The sequence below is a fragment of the Sus scrofa genome, chromosome 1 (assembly GCF_054392235.1).
Source record: "Sus scrofa isolate SSC_HxYL_T2T_F1_AM1 chromosome 1, Sscrofa_HxYL_maternal_Yorkshire_Landrace_v2.0, whole genome shotgun sequence".
Lineage (NCBI taxonomy): Eukaryota > Metazoa > Chordata > Mammalia > Artiodactyla > Suidae > Sus > Sus scrofa.
In genome coordinates, this window is record NC_139383.1 from 7,363,522 (window position 1) to 7,368,848 (window position 5,327).

Genomic DNA, 5,327 nt, shown 5'->3' on the forward strand with positions numbered 1-5,327 from the left:
CCCACGGAGGTGGGCTTCCCCAGGTCTCTCCGGGCTGCAGCCCAGTCATGGTCTGACTAGCACCTGTCTTACCCTCCTACGTCCACTGTAGCAGGATGTGGGGAGACCCCACACCCGTAAGCATTTCAGGGTTTTTCAAGCTTCTGGCATGGACTGCGCAGTGCCACCTGCAAGGTGGACTCTAGCTACTATTAGAGTATAATAAATAATTTCCAATGTTGAGTATGAATTAAGACATTGTCTCATGTCGAAATTTTATTTATTTTTTTATTCTGCAATGGTGATGATTCTGTGACTGTCTCTGCCCAAGGCACAACTTCATGGCTTGCTGGGCAGTGGGGCCAAGGGCAGCGGCTACCCGTTGGCACCGTGGTTCACAATGGGGGCAACACGCATGAGCCTCTGTCATCCCTCTCCACCTGCCAGCCCTCCACCCCTGCTCGGGGCATCTTTTCCCACATGGACCAAGCAGGTCTACATCCGCCTGCATTCCTAACCTACTGTCTTCAACTTGGATTGAGTCCCTGAAAGATTTGACCTTGGTTTCCAAGTCAGTTTAATTCTGGCTGGCCAACGTATTTTAAATTAAAATGATCAAACCACAGACATTCTATATTTCAAGCATGCCTTCATTCCATCTATGTCTGTTTCTTACTCACGCTCATTAACCTTGGTGTTACTCTAAACATGAGTCGCAAACTCACATTCGTTGTGTTGAACAGTTAACAGAATGCCTCATAACCTTTATTAGAAACTCATGTGCACTTTTTCCTTGGCACGGTTCCTATTATTTGTTCCTTTTCAGGATTATCACGGACTTGTGACTTTCTTTAGAGTCTCAGCTTGTTCCAATCAACTCTGATGACTATTTTTATGATGTTAAAATTGTCCCTGCTTGGCCATTACAAACCCTCCATATTTAGGCATCTTTGTGGGGTCTGTTTTTCTTTTTTTTTAAATTGTCTTTCTGGGGCCACACCCACAGCATATGGAGGTTCCCAGGCTAGGGGTAGAATCAGAGCCACAGCTGACGGCCTACACCACAGCTCACGGCAACGCCGGATCCTTAATCCACTGAGGAAGGCCAAGGATCAAACTCATCTCATGGATACTAGTCGGGTTTGTTAACCCTTGAGCCACGACAGGACCACCAGGCATCTTTGTCTTTTCAACACGACCGTGGTCGTCTCTGACAGTCTCTGCTTTTTGGCAAAAACATATCCTCACACTTTCAAATGGTGACTTTTCCTTATCTCCAGGCCCAGTCACAGCAACCCTTCCCGGGACTGTTCCCTTGTCCCCTTCCCCATCCCACTTTCATTCCCAAAAGGTCCTGGGTGGGGCATACTTGCTAAACAGAAGGCCACTTTGGTCCCTGAGATCTACTATGTCACTCCGCAAAGGGACAGCAGCATTAGAGGCAGGCAGAGGTCCCCTGACTGCACATCCTCGAGGGGCAGCAGAGCAGACAAGCTCTGCTGCTTTTGAGGGACAACTATAGCACCTGGTGGGAGGGGAGCTACTCAGTTAAGACAGAAGATATTAACTGAGATGTTTGGGAACTGTACCCACTGAGAAACTTCGTATGCAGTCATGTGTGTTTGGGATGATTTTATATGTAATGTAACACCCAGTGTGAGACGTCATTATTTACACATAGGCATATACATACATAAAAAGAGAGAGAACAAGGTAAATTCGTATAATGAGACAAAGAGGACTTGAATCAGCAAGAAAAAAGTGTTTCACAAGCACAATGCTTGAAGGGCAGAGAGATCTGGCACCATTCGGCCCTTCTGACAAACGCAAGACAGAGGTGCTAGAATGGAGCTTGCGAAAGGCTTGTGGGGGACAACGGAGCGTGGACCGTGCTGGAGCCTATTGGCCCCGTCCTGGAGGGAAAGCCTGGCCAGGGGATGGAGCTGGGCTTCCATCCTGACAGTCCTCTGGAGATCCAGCAGGGGGATGTGACAAATGAGATGGGGCAGGAGAGCCAACAACAACACCCAAAAACCATCATTTAATTTCCAGTGAAGAGGACCAAATTCTGGGAACAGAAAAGGAAATGGTTGAATAGCTTCTCTCTCTCTCTTTTTTTTTTTTTTTTTTGGTCCACATCTGCGACACGTGGAAGTTTCTGGGCCAGGCCAGGGATAGAACCCGAGTCACAGCGGTGACCCAGGCCACTGCCGTGACAACACGGGGTTCTTAACCACCTAGGCCACCAGGGAACTCCTGAATAACCTGTGTTGCTCAGTGCATCACAACGCAGTCATTAAAAAGAATCAGACCCATGGGGCCGCAGATGGGAAACCGCTAAGCTGCAGACCCATGCGTATTGACTGCATGATTCCACAAGTTCTCAGGCCACAAAGTTCAAATGTGTGAGCAAAGCAAACTTATTTTTCTCGGACTTAGTTTTTATCTGAAGTCCCCCTTCTTCCAGGAAGTGTCGTTAAAGCATGGCTCCTGCAATGTGGCAATGAGCAAGCGCCAGCGGCCACCTGGGACCTGGGAGGCCCTGCCCAGCAGAGCAATGAGACGGCGGTCCCTGGACCTGCCCCCAAACCATCAACCAGCGCCAGGCAAGCCTCCTCAAACTTCTTGAATATAAGAAAGAACGTTTATCTTGTTTAAGCCTCTGATATTTGGGGAATTTCAGTTATAGGCAAAGTTAACCCAGACGAGTGTACCCTCTGGCATCCCTTCTAAAGGAGACCCTTCTAAAAGATCAATGCAGGCTGGCTTCTCTTTTGTTCCACTGACATCTCAAAACCTGACACTGAACCTTCACCTGCAGGAGGAGGCAGAGGTGGGAGGGACAATAGGCCACGTTGCCCTTAGCAGCCAGATGCAGGGAGCGAGCTGCATGCATGGCTTTCCTTCCTCCTCCAGCTGGAGACCGACTGGGGGTTTCCCTGCAGATGTGGGGACCCAAGGGCGGGAGGCTGGGTGACACCCCGCAGTGGTGCCGTCTGGCCTGAGCCTGGAGCTGGTCCACACTTTGCACACTCTTCTCACGGCACCCTCACAAGGCACGGTGGGTGTTAGGAGGACACGGGGGCTCACGCAGCTCAGGGACTTGCTTGATCCCGGCCATTAGGTCAGCAGATGGTAGAAGAGGCACCAGAATCACCACCAGCTCATTCCCCAAAACCCGGCCTCTTTCTAAAGGGACATGACGCTGCTGCTTTTACGGTCACTCTGTGCCTTAGGGAGCGAGACCGCGAGGGAGCCTTTCACCCTGGGGTCGCCCTCTGCGCTCCACCCTGGCCCTCTTGTCCGCACTTACTTCGTGCATCTCAGTGGTTGGCTCTCAAGACCTGCACGGAGGGAGTTCCTGTCGTGGCGCAGTGGTTAACGAATCCGACTAGGAACCATGAGGTTGTTGGTTCGGTCCCTGCCCTTGCTCAGTGGGTTAACGATCCGGCATTGCCGTGAGCTGTGGTGTAGGTTGCAGACGCGGCTCGGATCCCGCGTTGCTGTGGCTCTGGCGTAGGCCGGTGGCTACAGCTCCGATTGGACCCCTAGCCTGGGAACCTCCATATGCCGCAGGGGCGGCCCAAGAAATAGCAAAAAGACAAAAAAAAAAAAAAGACCTGCACGGAGAAAGCTCTAGAGGCTGGATTCTAGGCCCTGAAGGCGCATTGGGGCAGGATGGGGAGGCTGATTTCAGGTCCGTCAAACCTCTCTCTCTGTCTTTAAAGTTGGCGGTGCTGCCCGGCCCGTCTAAGTACCTGACCGCAACTGCCTCGCCAGGGCTTCGTTCCCACCGGGAGGGGGCGCTGTTCCACACACCCCAGCAGCCCAGTGCGATGGAGTACACAGCAGGCGCTCGGCACGTGCTTGCCGAACCAACAAGACTTCACAGCTACCAGGAAGGCCGCCAGGGGGGCCTGGCTGCCAAGGCTTTGCTAGAAGCTTCTGCTGCTTCCCAAGGCCTGTGTCCCACCCCCGCCCCCGCCCCTCGGGCTCTCCTCTCTCCGAGTGTCCCCACCCCCTCTGTGGGGACTGGTTTTGGCGCCTTTGTGGAAGGGGGTTGGGGGACGGTCAGGCCGGGAGGAGGCCCGGCGCCCCCTGTTGGCACATCAGGCGACCTTCAGATGCGCTTTGGTCCTGCGTCCACCCGGGGCGGAGCCGGTCTGGGGGTCCGCATACACGCGCCCCCTCGCTGTGCAGACAAACCCACTGGGATCCAAGCCCTCGTGCTTTCCACGGAAACCCTGGCCTGCTTCTCCTCCAGAACCGCCCACCACATCTAGTTTGTTCAGACGTGTCTACTGAGCGGGAAGAAAGTCAGAGGTCTCCCTGTTGTTTTTAACAGTGACTCCTCTCTGTCCAAAGCCTCCCTCAGAAGTTTTGCCAGAAGATTCTAAGAAAGGCTAGCAGGGGGGATGTTTGAATACACATTTGCAACGACGATTCAAAGCCTGCAATTTACATACCCAGAGAGAACTGTCCTGGTGAGAAAGATGAGACATGGCTTTGCTTGGGAGAAGCTGAAATGAAGAGGTAGGTCCCTTCTTTGGGTCCAGGGGTGCTTTTGTTTGGGTTATTTATTTATGTATCATTTTTAAATGGAAGTAGACTTGCGTGTTTTGTTTCGTTTTGTTTTGCTTTTGCCAAGAGCATGAGCTCAGGTTTCTAGGTAGCCCAGGTCCACGCTCGAAGGAAGAGCAGCCACTGCCCAGGACGGAATACCAAGATCTCAAGTCTGCGAGGCCACCCCCCCGGCATAACCAGTCTGGCCAGAAGTGTTGATGATGTGACCACATCGCTTTGATCTTGCCTCCAATTCCTGGTAGAATATGTTCCCCCCAATGTACCCTGAAGGGTGCCCATGAGGTTGTCATTGTGGTTTGTCTCCCAAGTAAAGACATTTTAAAACAAATGTTTTTGTACTCCAGGAAGGAAATCACTTCTTTTTAAGCAGTAACTAAAAAAAGTGGAAATTACCAGAACCTTGAACCAGTTACTCTTAATTCACAGCAAACCGAACTCTTCTTTTTCAAATTTTACTGCGATATTATTGCACATGAGCTCACTTTCTAGATTCATCACCAAGACGCGAAACCAAGAGTGAAATAGAATAAAGTCTTCCTGGAACGTAGACAGCAGCAACGTCTTCCCTAAAACAGCCCCTGAATACTTCTGGCCTTTGAATGAGGACCGTGTTTTATGCCATCATACATCTAGAAGCATGATGAGGGCAGAATTTGCTGGAAGAGTCCCCATATTTAACGACCAAGCGCCCATCCAGAAACCTACATGTTGGATGCTATGTGGAATACTTTTGCCAACACAGCTGCCCACAAATGCAAAGACTC